General features: G+C 34.1%; 1 long non-coding RNA gene across 7 annotated transcripts; it reads right to left on the bottom strand.

Moving 5' to 3' along the window:
• Positions 1 to 2,730: 2,730 nt before the first annotated feature.
• Positions 2,731 to 25,859, bottom strand: LOC127011819 (uncharacterized). Of its 7 annotated transcripts, none has more exons than XR_007765204.1 (3): positions 15,318 to 19,565; positions 11,806 to 12,652; positions 2,731 to 2,864 (listed from the first exon to the last, which is right to left on the bottom strand). It is a non-coding gene; the product is annotated as an uncharacterized LOC127011819 (long non-coding RNA). The 7 variants fall into 7 exon arrangements; XR_007765199.1 differs by lacking the exon at positions 2,731 to 2,864 and adding an exon at positions 25,507 to 25,859 and having other exon boundaries at positions 3,924 to 12,652; positions 15,318 to 18,192; XR_007765198.1 differs by lacking the exon at positions 2,731 to 2,864 and adding an exon at positions 24,045 to 24,397 and having other exon boundaries at positions 3,924 to 12,652; positions 15,318 to 18,192.
• Between the last annotated feature and the right edge of the window lie 410 nt (positions 25,860 to 26,269).

Raw genomic sequence — 26,269 nt, 5'->3', positions numbered from 1 at the left:
AAACATCTTCAGTCTGCATTTTTTTTTATTAAATCCATTTATTACAATAGATGTCAATTCAAGAAGGTTGGTGGTGGTCGATCTTCGCCTAACAAAACCATACTGACACGGTATAACGATATAAGCGTGGAACATAAATATTGCAAATGAGAATGGATAATACGCTCAAATGCTATAGGAATCGAAGACAATTTAGAAATACCTATATTTTAGGAAACCCCCCTCTCCCCCTTTTTTATGGAGTGGAATAATAAAAGAGCCCTTCCAGATAGTAGGAAAAACTGATGATGAAATAGACAAATTAAAAAGTTTATGTATCGGTTTACAATCAGTAATCTTTTCACTGAAAACTATCCAGCTTACGTCATAAGTTTAACAGAGTGTTATTGTTATTTAAGGAACCCGCGAGCAAACCATAGGAGTAAGCGGGAAGCAAATAGGCGATTAACGCTTTGCCTCGATCTATAAGATATAAGACATGTAAACTAAAATTTAAAAATGGAAAGAAAAACACAGAAACCACGCCAAGATGAAATAAATATATTCGTATGTGATTTGCTTTTTTGATTTCAAATTTATAATAATAAAATATTCCATAATAATAATATTCTATATGATGAAGGCAGAGAAAGAAGAGGTAAAACCGGTCGCTCGCACAGAGAAAGCTGGAGAAGCCATCACCAGCCATTGCCAAGGTGCTGGGTTGGGACTTCCGGAATATCGAGAGTTGGAGCTGAGCAGAATGCGTAGGGAAGATCCTTCCCACTACAAGTACACAACATTCATATTTCATTTTTTTAATTCCTATACACCAACAGATTGTATTTGTATTCTTATACCCTTGCAGAGGTTATAATATTTTAGTCAGAAGTTTGCAACGCAGTGAACGAGACGTTTCCGACCCCATAAAGTATATATTTTCTTGATTAGCGTCACTAGACGAGTTGATCTAGCCATGTCCGTCCGTCTGTCCGTCCGTTTCTACGCAAACTAGTCTCTCAGTTTTAAAGCAACTGGGCTGAAACATTCCCATAAGTCGTCTTTCTATTGCAGGTAGTGTAAAGGTCGGAACCAGCCAGATCTTACAACTATATCTTATAGCTCCGATGGGAACTATCAGGGAAAAATTAAAAAATATATATATCTTTGGTGATTTAAAACTTATAACCTCCTTCGTTTGGAAATAACATTTTTGAATTGGTTTTGAATTTCGAATTAAATTTTATCTAAATCGGACGACTATATCATATAGCTGTCATAGGAACGATCGCAAAATTAGTGGAAAAATAATCTCTGGGTGCTGTACAGTGTTTGTTTTCGAGGTTTTACATGCGTACTGTTTAACTGGTGCTGTTAGCGCAACGCAGACGCTGCACAGCAGTTAGCAAACTTTAAGTTATATTTACAAACTGATAGTAAACGATGAAATTTAGGCGTTCTACTGCGAACAATCTTATAATATAATTTTTTATTTTTAATAAAAGACGGACTACTAAATGTAGATGTAAAAAAAAATGGTTTGAAAAAAAGAATGAAATAATTTTTTTTAATATCACCGAAGTCAGCAACAATCCTTAAAAATTTCACACGGTGTTATTAAAGTTGATTATAACTGCAGGGGTATACAAACTTCGCCGAAGTGAACTTTCGTTTTTGTTTAAAATGTGTCCAATTAATATGTATGCATATTTCAAGTAACCCAGCTACATATATGGATGTTCGTACAATTAGCGTTGGTCTGTTAACCACGAAAGTGGAATGATCGAATTTGGAACATTGGGCTCTTCTTATTTATTAAAATGCTTAATTGTTTAGAAAAAAAATCTTTGGATCTATGTAGGTAGACCTCATGTTTTAAATATTGCAAATGGCATTTCGAAAATCGTGTCCTCGCTATTTTGTTAACTGCAATATAGACATAAACGTCATTTGGGAATGTTTTTATAAAATTGCTTAACAGAGGGAAAGAAAAGGAAATTATATTGAGCCATCTGACATCTTTTTGCAGTCTAACTAATTAAGAAATGGGATAATTGGATAATTATGCATATGGACTTGCCCTACTAATCCAGTGCACACTGGCCCAATGCCCAATGCCCAATATTCTTGCATAAACTAGAAAAATAAAGCTACAGACTTGAAACTTGGCACACTATATAGGTTTTATATATGCATAGTCTGCGCATTTAATTTTATGCCTTCCTTTCCGCTCCATAGAAACTAATGCGGCATGGGACAAAAATTTACAAAACATTCATGAAAATTGGCCCAATATATCCAATAAATTTTAAATATTTAGTAAATATCCCTTTAATCCGAACTTATCAATGCATCTTGAACAATGTTATATATGTTGATGTACTTCGAAGAGTAAAAACAAGTGGGCCAACGATACCAAGCACGTGTTTGTTAACCGCGGGGCCCTATTATCAATTTGGGCAAAAATTCGACTTTGGGAGGTAGATACATAAAACAAATAGAGACGGGACACAAGAGGTAAGATTTTGTATAAAAATCGTAAAAAGCATTGTTCTACGATTTACAAGTGTAGGTAAATTAAGCAATTATAATCTACTCTGGTTGGAAGGTAGCCTTACGTTTTAATCCCAGTTGAAACTACGAAGGGCAACAAAAAAAAATTTTTTACCGACTCAATACGGACGATGCGCACTTAATATTGAGGACTACAAACCGACGACCAAAATTCCAAAATAGGACGGACAAGGGAGGTAAATAATAATTTGGTCGTATAAGGGTCATCAAATTCTTTTGACCGACGCTTTATAAACCCAAGAACACTCATGGCTTTGTTAACAGTGGACATTATGTGACAGTCAAATTTAAATGTAGGGTCCAGAAGACACCTAAATATATGCGGGTCGAGAGGCGTATTTTTAAGAAAGTAACTGATAAACATAAGAGTACCCCTATAAAAAGTCATAACGTTGCATTTAAAGCAGTTTAAATTTAAAAGGTTGTACTCACAACATTCATGAAAACAATCAATATCTGACTGTAAGTTAAATCCCGACGCTATATCATTATATTATAAACAAAGCTTAACGTCATCAGTATGCTTAAGGGAAGATCGTTAATAAACAAAGTAAACAGAAAAGGGCCCAAATACCTAACCTGAGGCACTCCAGATGTCACGTAGATTAATTTTGAAACAGCATTATTGAATATAACCCCCTGACCATTCAAGTAACTTGAAATACAAGTTAATTGATTACTACGAAACCCAAGCTGATCTAATTTGAATAAAAGAATAGAGTGGTTTACGGTGTCAAAGGCCTTACTAAAATCTGTATAAACATCTTCAGTCTGCATTTTTTTTTTTATTAAATCCATTTATTACAATAGATGTCAATTCAAGAAGGTTGGTGGTGGTCGATCTTCGCCTAACAAAACCATACTGACACGGTATAACGATATAAGCGTGGAACATAAATGTTGCAAATGAGAATGGATAATACGCTCAAATGCTATAGGAATCGAAGACAATTTAGAAATACCTATATTTTAGGAAACCCCCCTCTCCCCCTTTTTTTTGGAGTGGAATAATTAAAGAGTCCTTCCAGATAGTAGGAAAAACTGATGATGAAATAGACAAATTAAAAAATTTAAGCCTCTTTCCACTGAAAACTATCCAGCTTACGTCATAAGTTTAACAGAGTGTTATTGTTATTTAAGGAACCCGCGAGCAAACCATAGGAGTAAGCGGGAAGCAAATAGGCGATTAACGCTTTGCCTCTGATCTATAAGATATAAGACATGTAAACTAAAATTTAAAAATGGAAAGAAAAACACAGAAACCACGCCAAGATAAAATAAATATATTCGTATGTGATTTGCTTTTTTTTATTTCAAATTTATAATAATAAAATATTCCATAATAATAATATTCTATATGGTGAAGGCAGAGAAAGAAGAGGTTAAACCGGCCGCTCGCACAGAGAAAGCTGGAGAAGCCATCACCAGCCATTGCCAAGGTGCTGGGTTGGGACTTCCGGAATATCGAGAGTTGGAGCTGAGCAGAATGCGTAGGGAAGATCCTTCCCACTACAAGTATACACAACAAAAGACACGTTTAACATTCATATTACATTTTTTTAATTCCTATACACCAACAGATTGTATTTGTATTTTTATACCCTTGCAGAGGTTATAATATTTTAGTCAGAAGTTTGCAACGCAGTGAACGAGACGTTTCCGACCCCATAAAGTATATATTTTCTTGATTAGCATCACTAGACGAGTTGATCTAGCCATGTCCGTCCGTCTGTCCGTCCGTTTCTACGCAAACTAGTCTCTCAGTTTTAAAGCAACTGGGCTGAAACTTTCCCATTAGTGGTCTTTCTATTGCAGGTAGTGTAAAGGTCGGAACCAGCCAGATCGGACAACTATATCTTATAGCTCCGATGGGAACTATCAGGGAAAAAATTAAAAAATATATATATCTTTGGTGATTTAAAACTTATAACCTCCTTCGTTTGGAAATAACATTTTTGAATTAGTTTTGAATTTCGAATTAAATTTTATCAAAATCGGACGACTATATCATATAGCTGTCATAGGAACGATCGCAAAATTAGTGGAAAAATAATATGAAACAAATTATAGCTTTGGGGCTTTTTGACCTCTAAACAAAGATAATTGTTTAGAGGAGATGCTGTTTTGCAGCCTACTTTGGCCTGTTCTAATTAATTAAAATAAAAAGATCTATCTTTCGTTTTGGAGATTGTGTACTTCAAAGTTTTAGTGCAAGACGAGAGAAGAGTATAGTAAGTGTTGTACAGTGTTTGTTTTCGAGGTTTCACATGCGTACTGTTTAATTAACTGGTGCTGTTAGCGCAACGCAGATGCTGCACAGCAGTTAGCAAACTTTAAGTTATATTTACAAACTGATAGTAAACGATGAAATTTTGGCGTTCTACTGCGAACAATCTTATAATAAAATTTTTTATTTTTAATAAAAAACGGACTACTAAATGTAGATGTAAAAAAAATGGTTTGAAAAAAAGAATGAAATAATTTTTTTTAATATCACCGAAGTCAGCAACAATCCTTAAAAATTTCACACGGTGTTATTAAAGTTGATTGTTTCTTATAACTGCAGGGGTATACAAACTTCGCCGAAGTGAACTTTCGTTTTTGTTTAAAATGTGTCCAATTAATATGTATGCATATTTCAAGTAACCCAGCTACATATATGGATGTTCGTACAATTAGCGTTGGTCTGTTAACCACGAAAGTGGAATGATCGAATTTGGAACATTGGGCTCTTCTTATTTATTAAAATGCTTAATTGTTTAGAAAAAAAATCTTTGGATCTATGTAGGTAGACCTCATGTTTTAAATATTGCAAATGGCATTTCGAAAATCGTGTCCTCGCTATTTTGTTAACTGCAATATAGACATAAACGGCATTTGGGAATGTTTTTATAAAATTGAAAAGGAAAGGAAATTGAAAAGAAAAGGAAATTATATTGAGCCATCTGACATCTTTTTGCAGTCTAACTAATTAAGAAATGGGATAATTGGATAATTATGCATATGGACTTGCCCTACTAATCCAGTGCACACTGGCCCAATGCCCAATGCCCAATATTCTTGCATAAACTAGAAAAATAAAGCTACAGACTTGAAACTTGGCACACTATATAGGTTTTATATATGCATAGTCTGCGCATTTAATTTTATGCCTTCCTTTCCGCTCCATAGAAACTAATGCGGCATGGGACAAAAATTTACAAAACATTCATGAAAATTGGCCCAATATATCCAATAAATTTTAAATATTTAGTAAATATCCCTTTAATCCGAACTTATCAATGCATCTTGAACAATGTTATATATGTTGATGTACTTCGAAGAGTAAAAACAAGTGGGCCAACGATACCAAGCACGTGTTTGTTAACCGCGGGGCCCTATTATCAATTTGGGCAAAAATTCGACTTTGGGAGGTAGATACATAAAACAAATAGAGACGGGACACAAGAGGTAAGATTTTGTATAAAAATCGTAAAAAGCATTGTTCTACGATTTACAAGTGTAGGTAAATTAAGCAATTATAATCTACTCTGGTTGGAAGGTAGCCTTACGTTTTAATCCCAGTTGAAACTACGAAGGGCAAACAAAAAAAAAATTTGTTACCGACTCAATACGGACGATGCGCACTTAATATTGAGGACTCAAAACCGACGAACAAAATTCCAAAATAGGACGGACAAGGGAGGTAAATAATAATTTGGTCGTATAAGGGTCATCAAATTCTTTTGACCGACGCTTTATAAACCCAAGAACACTCATGGCTTTGTTAACAGTGGACATTATGTGACAGTCAAATTTAAATGTAGGGTCCAGAAGACACCTAAATCGTTAACTGAATATACGTCATAAGTTTAACAGAGTGTTATTGTTATTTAAGGAACCCGCGAGCAAACCATAGGAGTAAGCGGGAAGCAAATAGGCGATTAACGCTTTGCCTCTGATCTATAAGATATAAGACATGTAAACTAAAATTTAAAAATGGAAAGAAAAACACAGAAACCACGCCAAGATGAAATAAATATATTCGTATGTGATTTGCTTTTTTGATTTCAAATTTATAATAATAAAATATTCCATAATAATAATATTCTATATGGTGAAGGCAGAGAAAGAAGAGGTAAAACCGGCCGCTCGCACAGAGAAAGCTGGAGAAGCCATCACCAGCCATTGCCAAGGTGCTGGGTTGGGACTTCCGGAATATCGAGAGTTGGAGCTGAGCAGAATGCGTAGGGAAGATCCTTCGCACTACAAGTATACACAACAAAAGACACGTTTAACATTCATATTACATTTTTTTAATTCCTATACACCAACAGATTGTATTTGTATTTTTATACTCTTGCAGAGGTTACAATATTTTAGTCAGAAGTTTGCAACGCAGTGAACGAGACGTTTCCGACCCCATAAAGTATATATTTTCTTGATTAGCGTCACTAGACGAGTTGATCTAGCCATGTCCGTCCGTCTGTCCGTCCGTTTCTACGCAAACTAGTCTCTAAGTTTTAAAGCAACTGGGCTGAAACTTTCCCATTAGTGGTCTTTCTATTGCAGGTAGTGTAAAGGTCGGAACCAGCCAGATCGGACAACTATATCTTATAGCTCCGATGGGAACTATCAGGGAAAAAATTAAAAAATATATATATCTTTGGTGATTTAAAACTTATAACCTCCTTCGTTTGGAAATAACATTTTTGAATTGGTTTTGAATTTCGAATTAAATTTTATCAAAATCGGACGACTATATCATATAGATGTCATAGGAACGATCGCAAAATTAGTGGAAAAATAATATAAAACAAATTATAGCTTTGGGGCTTTTTGAGATGCTGTTTTGCAGCCTTATTCGGCCTGTTCTAATTAATTAAAATAAAAAGACCTAGCTTTCGTTTTGGAGATCGTGTACTTTGAAGTTTTAGTGCAAGACGAGAGAAGAGTATAGTAAGTGTTGTACAGTGTTTGTTTTCGAGGTTTTACATGCGTACTGTTTAATTAACTGGTGCTGTTAGCGCAACGCAGATGCTGCACAGCAGTTAGCAAACTTTAAGTTATATTTACAAACTGATAGTAAACGATGAAATTTTGGCGTTCTACTGCGAACAATCTTATAATATAATTTTTTATTTTTAATAAAAAACGGACTACTAAATGTAGATGTAAAAAAAAATGGTTTGAAAAAAGAATGAAATAATTTTTTTTTAATATCACCGAAGTCAGCAACAATTCTTAAAAATTTCACACGGTGTTATTAAAGTTGATTGTTTCTTATAACTGCAGGGGTATACAAACTTCGCCGAAGTGAACTTTCGTTTTTGTTTAAAATGTGTCCAATTAATATGTATGCATATTTCAAGTAACCCAGCTACATATATGGATGTTCGTACAATTAGCGTTGGTCTGTTAACCACGAAAGTGGAATGATCGAATTTGGAACATTGGGCTCTTCTTATTTATTAAAATGCTTAATTGTTTAGAAAAAAAATCTTTGGATCTATGTAGGTAGACCTCATGTTTTAAATATTGCAAATGGCATTTCGAAAATCGTGTCCTCGCTATTTTGTTAACTGCAATATAGACATAAACGGCATTTGGGAATGTTTTTATAAAATTGAAAAGGAAAGGAAATTGAAAAGAAAAGGAAATTATATTGAGCCATCTGACATCTTTTTGCAGTCTAACTAATTAAGAAATGGGATAATTGGATAATTATGCATATGGACTTGCCCTACTAATCCAGTGCACACTGGCCCAATGCCCAATGCCCAATATTCTTGCATAAACTAGAAAAATAAAGCTACAGACTTGAAACTTGGCACACTATATAGGTTTTATATATGCATAGTCTGCGCATTTAATTTTATGCCTTCCTTTCCGCTCCATAGAAACTAATGCGGCATGGGACAAAAATTTACAAAACATTCATGAAAATTGGCCCAATATATCCAATAAATTTTAAATATTTAGTAAATATCCCTTTAATCCGAACTTATCAATGCATCTTGAACAATGTTATATATGTTGATGTACTTCGAAGAGTAAAAACAAGTGGGCCAACGATACCAAGCACGTGTTTGTTAACCGCGGGGCCCTATTATCAATTTGGGCAAAAATTCGACTTTGGGAGGTAGATACATAAAACAAATAGAGACGGGACACAAGAGGTAAGATTTTGTATAAAAATCGTAAAAAGCATTGTTCTACGATTTACAAGTGTAGGTAAATTAAGCAATTATAATCTACTCTGGTTGGAAGGTAGCCTTACGTTTTAATCCCAGTTGAAACTACGAAGGGCAAACAAAAAAAAAATTTGTTACCGACTCAATACGGACGATGCGCACTTAATATTGAGGACTCAAAACCGACGAACAAAATTCCAAAATAGGACGGACAAGGGAGGTAAATAATAATTTGGTCGTATAAGGGTCATCAAATTCTTTTGACCGACGCTTTATAAACCCAAGAACACTCATGGCTTTGTTAACAGTGGACATTATGTGACAGTCAAATTTAAATGTAGGGTCCAGAAGACACCTAAATCGTTAACTGAATATACGTCATAAGTTTAACAGAGTGTTATTGTTATTTAAGGAACCCGCGAGCAAACCATAGGAGTAAGCGGGAAGCAAATAGGCGATTAACGCTTTGCCTCTGATCTATAAGATATAAGACATGTAAACTAAAATTTAAAAATGGAAAGAAAAACACAGAAACCACGCCAAGATGAAATAAATATATTCGTATGTGATTTGCTTTTTTGATTTCAAATTTATAATAATAAAATATTCCATAATAATAATATTCTATATGGTGAAGGCAGAGAAAGAAGAGGTAAAACCGGCCGCTCGCACAGAGAAAGCTGGAGAAGCCATCACCAGCCATTGCCAAGGTGCTGGGTTGGGACTTCCGGAATATCGAGAGTTGGAGCTGAGCAGAATGCGTAGGGAAGATCCTTCGCACTACAAATATACACAACAAAAGACACGTTTAACATTCATATTACATTTTTTTAATTCCTATACACCAACAGATTGTATTTGTATTTTTATACCCTTGCAGAGGTTACAATATTTTAGTCAGAAGTTTGCAACGCAGTGAACGAGACGTTTCCGACCCCATAAAGTATATATTTTCTTGATTAGCGTCACTAGACGAGTTGATCTAGCCATGTCCGTCCGTCTGTCCGTCCGTTTCTACGCAAACTAGTCTCTCAGTTTTAAAGCAACTGGGCTGAAACTTTCCCATTAGTGGTCTTTCTATTGCAGGTAGTGTAAAGGTCGGAACCAGCCAGATCGGACAACTATATCTTATAGCTCCGATGGGAACTATCAGGGAAAAAATTAAAAAATATATATATCTTTGGTGATTTAAAACTTATAACCTCCTTCGTTTGGAAATAACATTTTTGAATTGGTTTTGAATTTCGAATTAAATTTTATCAAAATCGGACGACTATATCATATAGATGTCATAGGAACGATCGCAAAATTAGTGGAAAAATAATATAAAACAAATTATAGCTTTGGGGCTTTTTGACCTCTAAACAAAGATAATTGTTTAGAGGAGATGCTGTTTTGCAGCCTACTTTGGCCTGTTCTAATTAATTAAAATAAAAAGATCTATCTTTCGTTTTGGAGATCGTGTACTTCAAAGTTTTAGTGCAAGACGAGAGAAGAGTATAGTAAGTGCTGTAAGTGTTTGTTTTCGAGGTTTTACATGCGTACTGTTTAACTGGTGCTGTTAGCGCAACGCAGACGCTGCACAGCAGTTAGCAAACTTTAAGTTATATTTACAAACTGATAGTAAACGATGAAATTTAGGCGTTCTACTGCGAACAATCTTATAATATAATTTTTTATTTTTAATAAAAAACGGACTACTAAATGTAGATGTAAAAAAAATGGTTTGAAAAAAGAATGAAATAATTTTTTTTAATATCACCGAAGTCAGCAACAATTCTTAAAAATTTCAAACGGTGTTATTAAAGTTGATTGTTTCTTATAACTGCAGGGGTATACAAACTTCGCCGAAGTGAACTTTCGTTTTTGTTTAAAATGTGTCCAATTAATATGTATGCATATTTCAAGTAACCCAGCTACATATATGGATGTTCGTACAATTAGCGTTGGTCTGTTAACCACGAAAGTGGAATGATCGAATTTGGAACATTGGGCTCTTCTTATTTATTAAAATGCTTAATTGTTTAGAAAAAAAATCTTTGGATCTATGTAGGTAGACCTAATGTTTTAAATATTGCAAATGGCATTTCGAAAATCGTGTCCTCGCTATTTTGTTAACTGCAATATAGACATAAACGGCATTTGGGAATGTTTTTATAAATTTGCTTAACAGAGGGAAAGAAAAGGAAATTATATTCAGCCATCTGACATCTTTTTGCAGTCTAACTAATTAAGAAATGGGATAATTGGATAATTATGCATATGGACTTGCCCTACTAATCCAGTGCACACTGGCCCAATGCCCAATGCCCAATATTCTTGCATAAACTAGAAAAATAAAGCTACAGACTTGAAACTTGGCACACTATATAGGTTTTATATATGCATAGTCTGCGCATTTAATTTTATGCCTTCCTTTCCGCTCCATAGAAACTAATGCGGCATGGGACAAAAATTTACAAAACATTCATGAAAATTGGCCCAATATATCCAATAAATTTTAAATATTTAGTAAATATCCCTTTAATCCGAACTTATCAATGCATCTTGAACAATGTTATATATGTTGATGTACTTCGAAGAGTAAAAACAAGTGGGCCAACGATACCAAGCACGTGTTTGTTAACCGCGGGGCCCTATTATCAATTTGGGCAAAAATTCGACTTTGGGAGGTAGATACATAAAACAAATAGAGACGGGACACAAGAGGTAAGATTTTGTATAAAAATCGTAAAAAGCATTGTTCTACGATTTACAAGTGTAGGTAAATTAAGCAATTATAATCTACTCTGGTTGGAAGGTAGCCTTACGTTTTAATCCCAGTTGAAACTACGAAGGGCAAATAAAAAAAAAATTTGTTACCGACTCAATACGGACGATGCGCACTTAATATTGAGGACTCAAAACCGACGAACAAAATTCCAAAATAGGACGGACAAGGGAGGTAAATAATAATTTGGTCGTATAAGGGTCATCAAATTCTTTTGACCGACGCTTTATAAACCCAAGAACACTCATGGCTTTGTTAACAGTGGACATTATGTGACAGTCAAATTTAAATGTAGGGTCCAGAAGATACCTAAATCGTTAACTGAATATACGTCATAAGTTTAACAGAGTGTTATTGTTATTTAAGGAACCCGCGAGCAAACCATAGGAGTAAGCGGGAAGCAAATAGGCGATTAACGCTTTGCCTCTGATCTATAAGATATAAGACATGTAAACTAAAATTTAAAAATGGAAAGAAAAACACAGAAACCACGCCAAGATGAAATAAATATATTCGTATGTGATTTGCTTTTTTGATTTCAAATTTATAATAATAAAATATTCCATAATAATAATATTCTATATGGTGAAGGCAGAGAAAGAAGAGGTAAAACCGGCCGCTCGCACAGAGAAAGCTGGAGAAGCCACCACCAGCCATTGCCAAGGTGCTGGGTTGGGACTTCCGGAATATCGAGAGTTGGAGCTGAGCAGAATGCGTAGGGAAGATCCTTCCCACTACAAGTATACACAACAAAAGACACGTTTAACATTCATATTACATTTTTTTAATTCCTATACACCAACAGATTGTATTTGTATTTTTATACCCTTGCAGAGGTTACAATATTTTAGTCAGAAGTTTGCAACGCAGTGAACGAGACGTTTCCGACCCCATAAAGTATATACTTTCTTGATTAGCGTCACTAGACGAGTTGATCTAGCCATGTCCGTCCGTCTGTCCGTCCGTTTCTACGCAAACTAGTCTCTCAGTTTTAAAGCAACTGGGCTGAAACTTTCCCATAAGTCGTCTTTCTATTGCAGGTAGTGTAAAGGTCGGAACCAGCCATACCGGACAACTATATCTTTTAGCTCCGATGGGAACTATCAGGGAAAAAATTAAAAAATATATATATCTTTGGTGATTTAAAACTTATAACCTCCTTCGTTTGGAAATAACATTTTTGAATTGGTTTTGAATTTCGAATTAAATTTTATCAAAATCGGACGACTATATCATATAGCTTTCATAGGAACGATCGCAAAATTAGTGGAAAAATAATATAAAACAAATTATAGCTCTGGGGCTTTTTGACCTCTAAACAAAGATAATTGTTTAGAGGAGATGCTGTTTTGCAGCCTACTTCGGCCTGTTCTAATTAATTAAAATAAAAAGACCTAGCTTTCGTTTTGGAGATCGTGTACTTCGAAGTTTTAGTGCAAGACGAGAGAAGAGTATAGTAAGTGCTGTACAGTGTTTGTTTTCGAGGTTTTACATGCGTACTGTTTAACTGGTGCTGTTAGCGCAACGCAGACGCTGCACAGCAGTTAGCAAACTTTAAGTTATATTTACAAACAAATTTAGGCATTCCACTGCGAACAATCTTATAATATAATTTTTTATTTTTAATAAAAAACGGACTACTAAATGTAGATGTAAAAAAAAATGGTTTGAAAAAAAGAATGAAATAATTTTTTTTAATATCACCGAAGTCAGCAACAATTCTTAAAAATTTCACACGGTGTTATTAAAGTTGATTGTTTCTTATAACTGCAGGGGTATACAAACTTCGCCGAAGTGAACTTTCGTTTTTGTTTAAAATGTGTCCAATTAATATGTATGCATATTTCAAGTAACCCAGCTACATATATGGATGTTCGTTCAATTAGCGTTGGTCTGTTAACCACGAAAGTGGAATGATCGAATTTGGAACATTGGGCTCTTCTTATTTATTAAAATGCTTAATTGTTTAGAAAAAAAATCGTTGGATCTATGTAGGTAGACCTCATGTTTTAAATAGTGCAAATGGCATTTCGAAAATCGTGTCCTCGCTATTTTGTTAACTGCAATATAGACATAAACGGCATTTGGGAATGTTTTTATAAAATTGCTTAAAGAGGGAAAGAAAAGGAAATTATATTGAGCCATCTGACATCTTTTTGCAGTCTAACTAATTAAGAAATGGGATAATTGGATAATTATGCATATGGACTTGCCCTACTAATCCAGTGCACACTGGCCCAATGCCCTATATTCTTGCATAAACTAGAAAAATAAAGCTACAGACTTGAAACTTGGCACACTATATAGGTTTTATATATGCATAGTCTGCGCATTTAATTTTATGCCTTCCTTTCCGCCCCATAGAAACTAATGCGCCATGGGACAAAAATTTACAAAACATTCATGAAAATTGGCCCAATATATCCAATAAATTTTAAATATTTAGTAAATATCCCTTTAATCCGAACTTATCAATGCATCTTGAACAATGTTATATATGTTGATGTACTTCGAAGAGTAAAAACAAGTGGGCCAACGATACCAAGCACGTGTTTGTTAACCGCGGGGCCCTATTATCAATTTGGGCAAAAATTCGACTTTGGGAGGTAGATACATAAAACAAATAGAGACGGGACACAAGAGGTAAGATTTTGTATAAAAATCGTAAAAAGCATTGTTCTACGATTTACAAGTGTAGGTAAATTAAGCAATTATAATCTACTCTGGTTGGAAGGTAGCCTTACGTTTTAATCCCAGTTGAAACTACGAAGGGCAAACAAAAAAAAAATTTGTTACCGACTCAATACGGACGATGTGCACTTAATATTGAGGACTCCAAACCGACGAACAAAATTCCAAAATAGGACGGACAAGGGAGGTAAATAATAATTTGGTCGTATAAGGGTCATCAAATTCTTTTGACCGACGCTTTATAAACCCAAGAACACTCATGGCTTTGTTAACAGTGGACATTATGTGACAGTCAAATTTAAATGTAGGGTCCAGAAGACACCTAAATCGTTAACTGAATATACGTCATAAGTTTAACAGAGTGTTATTGTTATTTAAGGAACCCGCGAGCAAACCATAGGAGTAAGCGGGAAGCAAATAGGCGATTAACGCTTTGCCTCTGATCTATAAGATATAAGACATGTAAACTAAAATTTAAAAATGGAAAGAAAAACACAGAAACCACGCCAAGATGAATTAAATATATTCGTATATGATTTGCTTCTTTGATTTCAAATTTATAATAATAAAATATTCCATAATAATAATATTCTATATGGTGAAGGCAGAGAAAGAAGAGGTAAAACCGGCCGCTCGCACAGAGAAAGCTGGAGAAGCCATCACCAGCCATTGCCAAGGTGCTGGGTTGGGACTTCCGGAATATCGAGAGTTGGAGCTGAGCAGAATGCGTAGGGAAGATCCTTCCCACTACAAGTATACACAACAAAAGACACGTTTAACATTCATATTACATTTTTTTAATTCCTATAATATTATATAATTTAGTCAGAAGTTTGCAACGCAGTGAACGAGACGTTTCCGACCCCATAAAGTATATATTTTCTTGATTAGCGTCACTAGACGAGTTGATCTAGCCATGTCCGTCCGTCTGTCCGTCCGTTTCTACGCAAACTAGTCTCTCAGTTTTAAAGCAACTGGGCTGAAACTTTCCCATAAGTCGTCTTTCTATTGCAGGTAGTGTAAAGGTCGGAACCAGCCAGATCGGACAACTATATCTTATAGCTCCGATGGGAACTATCAGGGAAAAAATTAAAAAATATATATATCTTTGGTGATTTAAAACTTATAACCTCCTTCGTTTGGAAATAACATTTTTGAATTGGTTTTGAATTTCGAATTAAATTTTATCAAAATCGGACGACTATATCATATAGCTGTCATAGGAACGATCGCAAAATTAGTGGTAAAATAATATAAAACAAATTATAGCTCTGGGGCTTTTTGACCTCTAAACAAAGATAATTGTTTATAGGAGATGCTGTTTTGCAGCCTACTTCGGCCTGTTCTAATTAATTAAAATAAAAAGACCTAGCTTTCGTTTTGGAGATCGAGTACTTCGAAGTTTTAGTGCAAGACGAGAGAAGAGTATAGTAAGTGCTGTACAGTGTTTGTTTTCGAGGTTTTACATGCGTACTGTTTAACTGGTGCCGTTAGCGCAACGCAGACGCTGCACAGCAGTTAGCAAACTTTAAGTTATATTTACAAACTGATAGTAAACGATGAAATTTAGGCGTTCTACTGCGAACAATCTTATAATATAATTTTTTATTTTTAATAAAAAACGGACTACTAAATGTAGATGTAAAAAAAAATGGTTTGAAAAAAGAATGAAATAATTTTTTTTAATATCACCGAAGTCAGCAACAATCCTTAAAAATTTCACACGGTGTTATTAAAGTTGATTGTTTCTTATAACTGCAGGGGTATACAAACTTCGCCGAAGTGAACTTTCGTTTTTGTTTAAAATGTGTCCAATTAATATGTATGCATATTTCAAGTAACCCAGCTACATATATGGATGTTCGTACAATTAGCGTTGGTCTGTTAACCACGAAAGTGGAATGATCGAATTTGGAACATTGGGCTCTTCTTATTTATTAAAATGCTTAATTGTTTAGAAAAAAAATCTTTGATCTATGTAGGTAGACCTCATGTTTTAAATATTGCAAATGGCATTTCGAAAATCGTGTCCTCGCTATTTTGTTAACTGCAATATAGACATAAACGGCATTTGGGAATGTTTTTATAAAATTGCTTAACAGAGGGAGAGAAAAGGAAATTATATTGAGCCATCTGACATATTTTTGCAGTCTAACTAATTAAGAAATGGGATAATTGGATAATTATGCATATGTACTTGCCCTACTTATCCAGTGCACACTGGCCCAATGCCCAATATTCTTGCATAAACTAGAAAAATAAAGCTACAGACTTGAAACTTGGCACACTATATTGGTTTTATATATGCATAGTCTGCGCATTTAATTTTATGCCTTCCTTTCCGCCCCATAGAAACTAATGCGGCATGGGACAAAAATTTACAAAACATTCATGAAAATTGGCCCAATATATCCAATAAATTTTAAATATTTAGTAAATATCCCTTTAATCCGAACTTATCAATGCATCTTGAACAATGTTATATATGTTGATGTACTTCGAAGAGTAAAAACAAGTGGGCCAACGATACCAAGCACGTGTTTGTTAACCGCGGGGCCCTATTATCAATTTGGGCAAAAATTCGACTTTGGGAGGTAGATACATAAAACAAATAGAGACGGGACACAAGAGGTAAGATTTTGTATAAAAATCGTAAAAAGCATTGTTCTACGATTTACAAATGTAGGTAAATTAAGCAATTATAATCTACTCTGGTTGGAAGGTAGCCTTACGTTTTAATCCCAGTTGAAACTACGAAGGGCAAACAAAAAAAAAAATTTTTTACCGACTCAATACGGACGATGCGCACTTAATATTGAGGACTCCAAACCGACGAACAAAATTCCAAAATAGGACGGACAAGGGAGGTAAATAATAATTTGGTCGTATAAGGGTCATCAAATTCTTTTGACCGACGCTTTATAAACCCAAGAACACTCATGGCTTTGTTAACAGTGGACATTAAGTGACAGTCAAATTTAAATGTAGGGTCCAGAAGACACCTAAATCGTTAACTGAATATACGTCATAAGTTTAACAGAGTGTTATTGTTATTTAAGGAACCCGCGAGCAAACCATAGGAGTAAGCGGGAAGCAAATAGGCGATTAACGCTTTGCCTCTGATCTATAAGATATAAGACATGTAAACTAAAATTTAAAAATGGAAAGAAAAACACAGAAACCACGCCAAGATGAAATAAATATATTCGTATGTGATTTGCTTTTTTGATTTCAAATTTATAATAATAAAATATTCCATAATAATAATATTCTATATGGTGAAGGCAGAGAAAGAAGAGGTAAAACCGGCCGCTCGCACAGAGAAAGCTGGAGAAGCCATCACCAGCCATTGCCAAGGTGCTGGGTTGGGACTTCCGGAATATCGAGAGTTGGAGCTGAGCAGAATGCGTAGGGAAGATCCTTCCCACTACAAGTATACACAACAAAAGACACGTTTAACATTCATATTACATTTTTTTAATTCCTATACACCAACAGATTGTATTTGTATTTTTATACCCTTGCAGAGGTTATAATAATTTAGTCAGAAGTTTGCAACGCAGTGAACGAGACGTTTCCGACCCCATAAAGTATATATTTTCTTGATTAGCGTCACTAGACGAGTTGATCTAGCCATGTCCGTCCGTCTGTCCGTCCGTTTCTACGCAAACTAGTCTCTCAGTTTTAAAGCAACTGGGCTGAAACTTTCCCATAAGTCGTCTTTCTATTGCAGGTAGTGTAAAGGTCGGAACCAGCCAGATCGGACAACTATATCTTATAGCTCCGATGGGAACTATCAGGGAAAAAATTAAAAAATATATATATCTTTGGTGATTTAAAACTTATAACCTCCTTCGTTTGGAAATAACATTTTTGAATTGGTTTTGAATTTCGAATTAAATTTTATCAAAATCGGACGACTATATCATATAGATGTCATAGGAACGATCGCAAAATTAGTGGAAAAATAATATAAAACAAATTATAGCTTTGGGGCTTTTTGACCTCTAAACGAAGATAATTGTTTAGAGGAGATGCTGTTTTGCAGCCTAATTCGGCCTGTTCTAATTAATTAAAATAAAAAGACCTAGCTTTCGTTTTGGAGATCGTGTACTTCGAAGTTTTAGTGCAAGACGAGAGAAGAGTATAGTAAGTGCTGTACAGTGTTTGTTTTCGAGGTTTTACATGCGTACTGTTTAACTGGTGCTGTTAGCGCAACGCAGACGCTGCACAGCAGTTAGCAAACTTTAAGTTATATTTACAAACTGATAGTAAACGATGAAATTTAGGCGTTCTACTGCGAACAATCTTATAATATAATTTTTTATTTTTAATAAAAAACGGACTACTAAATGTAGATGTAAAAAAAAATGGTTTGAAAAAAGAATGAAATAATTTTTTTTAATATCACCGAAGTCAGCAACAATCCTTAAAAATTTCACACGGTGTTATTAAAGTTGATTGTTTCTTATAACTGCAGGGGTATACAAACTTCGCCGAAGTGAACTTTCGTTTTTGTTTAAAATGTGTCCAATTAATATGTATGCATATTTCAAGTAACCCAGCTACATATATGGATGTTCGTACAATTAGCGTTGGTCTGTTAACCACGAAAGTGGAATGATCGAATTTGGAACATTGGGCTCTTCTTATTTATTAAAATGCTTAATTGTTTAGAAAAAAAATCTTTGGATCTATGTAGGTAGACCTCATGTTTTAAATATTGCAAATGGCATTTCGAAAATCGTGTCCTCGCTATTTTGTTAACTGCAATATAGACATAAACGGCATTTGGGAATGTTTTTATAAAATTGCTTAACAGAGGGAGAGAAAAGGAAATTATATTGAGCCATCTGACATCTTTTTGCAGTCTAACTAATTAAGAAATGGGATAATTGGATAATTATGCATATGGACTTGCCCTACTAATCCAGTGCACACTGGCCCAATGCCCAATATTCTTGCATAAACTAGAAAAATAAAGCTACAGACTTGAAACTTGGCACACTATATTGGTTTTATATATGCATAGCCATGTCCGTCCGTCTGTCCGTCCGTTTCTACGCAAACTAGTCTCTCAGTTTTAAAGCAACTGGGCTGAAACTTTCCCATTAGTGGTCTTTTTATTGCAGGTAGTGTAAAGGTCGGAACCAGCCAGATCGGACAACTATATCTTATAGCTCCGATGGGAACTATCAGGGAGAAAACTAAAAAATATATATATCTTTGGTGATTTAAAACTTATAACCTCCTTTGTTTGGAAATAACATTTTTGAATTGGTTTTGAATTTCGAATTAAATTTTATCAAAATCGGACGACTATATCATATAGCTGTCATAGGAACGATCGCAAAATTAGTGGAAAAATAATATGAAACAAATTATAGCTTTGGGGCTTTTTGACCTCTAAACAAAGATAATTGTTTAGAGGAGATGCTGTTTTGCAGCCTACTTTGGCCTGTTCTAATCTTTTTGACCTCTAAACAAAGATAATTGTTTAGAGGAGATGCTGTTTTGCAGCCTACTTTGGCCTGTTCTAATTAATTAAAATAAAAAGATCTATCTTTCGTTTTGGAGATCGTGTACTTCAAAGTTTTAGTGCAAGACGAGAGAAGAGTATAGTAAGTGTTGTACAGTGTTTGTTTTCGAGGTTTTACATGCGTACTGTTTAATTAACTGGTGCTGTTAGCGCAACGCAGATGCTGCACAGCAGTTAGCAAACTTTAAGTTAGATTTACAAACTGATAGTAAACGATGAAATTTTGGCGTTCTACTGCGAACAATCTTATAATAAAATTTTTTATTTTTAATAAAAAATGGACTACTAAATGTAGATGTAAAAAAAAAATGGTTTGAAAAAAAGAATGAAATAATTTTTTTTAATATCACCGAAGTCAGCAACAATCCTTATAAATTTCACACGGTGTTATTAAAGTTGATTGTTTCTTATAACTGCAGGGGTATACAAACTTCGCCGAAGTGAACTTTTGTTTTTGTTTAAAATGTGTCCAATTAATATGTATGCATATTTCAAGTAACCCAGCTACATATATGGATGTTCGTACAATTAGCGTTGGTCTGTTAACCACGAAAGTGGAATGATCGAATTTGGAACATTGGGCTCTTCTTATTTATTAAAATGCTTAATTGTTTAGAAAAAAAATCTTTGGATCTATGTAGGTAGACCTCATGTTTTAAATATTGCAAATGGCATTTCGAAAATCGTGTCCTCGCTATTTTGTTAACTGCAATATAGACATAAACGGCATTTGGGAATGTTTTTATAAAATTGAAAAGGAAAGGAAATTGAAAAGAAAAGGAAATTATATTGAGCCATCTGACATCTTTTTGCAGTCTAACTAATTAAGAAATGGGATAATTGGATAATTATGCATATGGACTTGCCCTACTAATCCAGTGCACACTGGCCCAATGCCCAATATTCTTGCATAAACTAGAAAAATAAAGCTACAGACTTGAAACTTGGCACACTATATTGGTTTTATATATGCATAGCCATGTCCGTCCGTCTGTCCGTCCGTTTCTACGCAAACTAGTCTCTCAGTTTTAAAGCAACTGGGCTGAAACTTTCCCATTAGTGGTCTTTTTATTGCAGGTAGTGTAAAGGTCGGAACCAGCCAGATCGGACAACTATATCTTATAGCTCCGATGGGAACTATCAGGGAGAAAACTAAAAAATATATATATCTTTGGTGATTTAAAACTTATAACCTCCTTTGTTTGGAAATAACATTTTTGAATTGGTTTTGAATTTCGAATTAAATTTTATCAAAATCGGACGACTATATCATATAGGTGTCATAGGAACGATCGCAAAATTAGTGGAAAAATAATATGAAACAAATTATAGCTTTGGGGCTTTTTGACCTCTAAACAAAGATAATTGTTTAGAGGAGATGCTGTTTTGCAGCCTACTTTGGCCTGTTCTAATTAATTAAAATAAAAAGATCTATCTTTCGTTTTGGAGATTGTGTACTTCAAAGTTTTAGTGCAAGACGAGAGAAGAGTATAGTAAGTGTTGTACAGTGTTTGTTTTCGAGGTTTTACATGCGTACTGTTTAATTAACTGGTGCTGTTAGCGCAACGCAGATGCTGCACAGCAGTTAGCAAACTTTAAGTTATATTTACAAACTGATAGTAAACGATGAAATTTAGGCGTTCTACTGCGAACAATCTTATAATATAATTAAATTTAATTTAATTTATAATTTAATAAAAAACGGACTACTAAATGTAGATGTAAAAAAAAAATGGTTTAAAAAATAGAATGAAAGAATTTTTTTTAATATCACCGAAGTCAGCAACAATCCTTATAAATTTCACACGGTGTTATTAAAGTTGATTGTTTCTTATAACTGCAGGGGTATACAAACTTCGCCGAAGTGAACTTTTGTTTTTGTTTAAAATGTGTCCAATTAATATGTATGCATATTTCAAGTAACCCAGCTACATATATGGATGTTCGTACAATTAGCGTTGGTCTGTTAACCACGAAAGTGGAATGATCGAATTTGGAACATTGGGCTCTTCTTATTTATTAAAATGCTTAATTGTTTAGAAAAAAAATCTTTGGATCTATGTAGGTAGACCTCATGTTTTAAATATTGCAAATGGCATTTCGAAAATCGTGTCCTCGCTATTTTGTTAACTGCAATATAGACATAAACGGCATTTGGGAATGTTTTTATAAAATTGCTTAACAGAGGGAAAGAAAAGGAAATTATATTGAGCCATCTGACATCTTTTTTTAATTTTTCATTTAAGAATTTATTATTTTTATTATTTTTTAATTAAGAAATGGGATAATTGGATAATTATGCATATGGACTTGCCCTACTAATCCAGTGCACACTGGCCCAATGCCCAATATTCTTGCATAAACTAGAAAAATAAAGCTACAGACTTGAAACTTGGCACACTATATTGGTTTTATATATGCATAGCCATGTCCGTCCGTCTGTCCGTCCGTTTCTACGCAAACTAGTCTCTCAGTTTTAAAGCAACTGGGCTGAAACTTTCCCATTAGTGGTCTTTTTATTGCAGGTAGTGTAAAGGTCGGAACCAGCCAGATCGGACAACTATATCTTATAGCTTCGATGGGAACTATCAGGGAAAAAATTAAAAAATATATATATCTTTGGTGATTTAAAACTTATAACCTCCTTCGTTTGGAAATAACATTTTTGAATTGGTTTTGAATTTCGAATTAAATTTTATCTAAATCGGACGACTATATCATATAGCTGTCATAGGAACGATCGCAAAATTAGTGGAAAAATAATATGAAACAAACTATAGCTTTGGGGCTTTTTGACCTCTAAACAAAGATAATTGTTTAGAGGAGATGCTGTTTTGCAGCCTACTTCGGCCTGTTCTAATTAATTAAAATAAAAAGATCTATCTTTCGTTTTGGAGATTGTGTACTTCAAAGTTTTAGTGCAAGACGAGAGAAGAGTATAGTAAGTGTTGTACAGTGTTTGTTTTCGAGGTTTTACATGCGTACTGTTTAATTAACTGGTGCTGTTAGCGCAACGCAGATGCTGCACAGCAGTTAGCAAACTTTAAGTTATATTTACAAACTGATAGTAAACGATGAAATTTAGGCGTTCTACTGCGAACAATCTTATAATATAATTAAATTTAATTTAATTTATAATTTAATAAAAAACGGACTACTAAATGTAGATGTAAAAAAAAAATGGTTTAAAAAATAGAATGAAAGAATTTTTTTTAATATCACCGAAGTCAGCAACAATCCTTATAAATTTCACACGGTGTTATTAAAGTTGATTGTTTCTTATAACTGCAGGGGTATACAAACTTCGCCGAAGTGAACTTTTGTTTTTGTTTAAAATGTGTCCAATTAATATGTATGCATATTTCAAGTAACCCAGCTACATATATGGATGTTCGTACAATTAGCGTTGGTCTGTTAACCACGAAAGTGGAATGATCGAATTTGGAACATTGGGCTCTTCTTATTTATTAAAATGCTTAATTTTTTAGAAAAAAAATCATTGGATCTATGTAGGTAGACCTCATGTTTTAAATATTGCAAATGGCATTTCGAAAATCGTGTCCTCGCTATTTTGTTAACTGCAATATAGACATAAACGGCATTTGGGAATGTTTTTATAAAATTGCTTAACAGAGGGAAAGAAAAGGAAATTATATTGAGCCATCTGACATCTTTTTTTAATTTTTCATTTAAGAATTTATTATTTTTATTATTTTTTAATTAAGAAATGGGATAATTGGATAATTATGCATATGGACTTGCCCTACTAATCCAGTGCACACTGGCCCAATGCCCAATATTCTTGCATAAACTAGAAAAATAAAGCTACAGACTTGAAACTTGGCACACTATATTGGTTTTATATATGCATAGCCATGTCCGTCCGTCTGTCCGTCCGTTTCTACGCAAACTAGTCTCTCAGTTTTAAAGCAACTGGGCTGAAACTTTCCCATTAGTGGTCTTTTTATTGCAGGTAGTGTAAAGGTCGGAACCAGCCAGATCGGACAACTATATCTTATAGCTTCGATGGGAAGTATCAGGGAAAAAATTAAAAAATATATATATCTTTGGTGATTTAAAACTTATAACCTCCTTCGTTTGGAAATAACATTTTTGAATTGGTTTTGAATTTCGAATTAAATTTTATCAAAATCGGACGACTATATCATATAGCTGTCATAGGAACGATCGCAAAATTAGTGGAAAAATAATATGAAACAAATTATAGCTTTGGGGCTTTTTGACCTCTAAACAAAGATAATTGTTTAGAGGAGATGCTGTTTTGCAGCCTACTTTGGCCTGTTCTAATCTTTTTGACCTCTAAACAAAGATAATTGTTTAGAGGAGATGCTGTTTTGCAGCCTACTTTGGCCTGTTCTAATTAATTAAAATAAAAAGATCTATCTTTCGTTTTGGAGATCGTGTACTTCAAAGTTTTAGTGCAAGACGAGAGAAGAGTATAGTAAGTGCTGTAAGTGTTTGTTTTCGAGGTTTTACATGCGTACTGTTTAACTGGTGCTGTTAGCGCAACGCAGACGCTGCACAGCAGTTAGCAAACTTTAAGTTATATTTACAAACTGATAGTAAACGATGAAATTTAGGCGTTCTACTGCGAACAATCTTATAATATAATTTTTTATTTTTAATAAAAAACGGACTACTAAATGTAGATGTAAAAAAAAATGGTTTGAAAAATGAATGAAATAATTTTTTTTAATATCACCGAAGTCAGCAACAATCCTTAAAAATTTCACACGGTGTTATTAAAGTTGATTGTTTCTTATAACTGCAGGGGTATACAAACTTCGCCGAAGTGAACTTTCGTTTTTGTTTAAAATGTGTCCAATTAATATGTATGCATATTTCAAGTAACCCAGCTACATATATGGATGTTCGTACAATTAGCGTTGGTCTGTTAACCACGAAAGTGGAATGATCGAATTTGGAACATTGGGCTCTTCTTATTTATTAAAATGCTTAATTGTTTAGAAAAAAAATCTTTGGATCTATGTAGGTAGACCTCATGTTTTAAATATTGCAAATGGCATTTCGAAAATCGTGTCCTCGCTATTTTGTTAACTGCAATATAGGCATTTGGGAATGTTTTTATAAAATTGCTTAACAGAGCGAAAGAAAAGGAAATTATATTGAGCCATCTGACATCTTTTTGCAGTCTAACTAATTAAGAAATGGGATAATTGGATAATTATGCATATGGACTTGCCCTACTAATCCAGTGCACACTGGCCCAATGCCCAATATTCTTGCATAAACTAGAAAAATAAAGCTACAGACTTGAAACTTGGCACACTATATTGGTTTTATATATGCATAGCCATGTCCGTCCGTCTGTCCGTCCGTTTCTACGCAAACTAGTCTCTCAGTTTTAAAGCAACTGGGCTGAAACTTTCCCATTAGTGGTCTTTTTATTGCAGGTAGTGTAAAGGTCGGAACCAGCCAGATCGGACAACTATATCTTATAGCTTCGATGGGAAGTATCAGGGAAAAAATTAAAAAATATATATATCTTTGGTGATTTAAAACTTATAACCTCCTTCGTTTGGAAATAACATTTTTGAATTGGTTTTGAATTTCGAATTAAATTTTATCAAAATCGGACGACTATATCATATAGCTGTCATAGGAACGATCGCAAAATTAGTGGAAAAATAATATGAAACAAATTATAGCTTTGGGGCTTTTTGACCTCTAAACAAAGATAATTGTTTAGAGGAGATGCTGTTTTGCAGCCTACTTTGGCCTGTTCTAATCTTTTTGACCTCTAAACAAAGATAATTGTTTAGAGGAGATGCTGTTTTGCAGCCTACTTTGGCCTGTTCTAATTAATTAAAATAAAAAGATCTATCTTTCGTTTTGGAGATCGTGTACTTCAAAGTTTTAGTGCAAGACGAGAGAAGAGTATAGTAAGTGCTGTAAGTGTTTGTTTTCGAGGTTTTACATGCGTACTGTTTAACTGGTGCTGTTAGCGCAACGCAGACGCTGCACAGCAGTTAGCAAACTTTAAGTTATATTTACAAACTGATAGTAAACGATGAAATTTAGGCGTTCTACTGCGAACAATCTTATAATATAATTTTTTATTTTTAATAAAAAACGGACTACTAAATGTAGATGTAAAAAAAAATGGTTTGAAAAATGAATGAAATAATTTTTTTTAATATCACCGAAGTCAGCAACAATCCTTAAAAATTTCACACGGTGTTATTAAAGTTGATTGTTTCTTATAACTGCAGGGGTATACAAACTTCGCCGAAGTGAACTTTCGTTTTTGTTTAAAATGTGTCCAATTAATATGTATGCATATTTCAAGTAACCCAGCTACATATATGGATGTTCGTACAATTAGCGTTGGTCTGTTAACCACGAAAGTGGAATGATCGAATTTGGAACATTGGGCTCTTCTTATTTATTAAAATGCTTAATTGTTTAGAAAAAAAATCTTTGGATCTATGTAGGTAGACCTCATGTTTTAAATATTGCAAATGGCATTTCGAAAATCGTGTCCTCGCTATTTTGTTAACT

This window comes from Drosophila biarmipes, unplaced genomic scaffold (assembly GCF_025231255.1).
Source record: "Drosophila biarmipes strain raj3 unplaced genomic scaffold, RU_DBia_V1.1 ptg000012l, whole genome shotgun sequence".
NCBI lineage: Eukaryota > Metazoa > Arthropoda > Insecta > Diptera > Drosophilidae > Drosophila > Drosophila biarmipes.
This window is presented reverse-complemented; position numbering and strand designations above follow the sequence as displayed.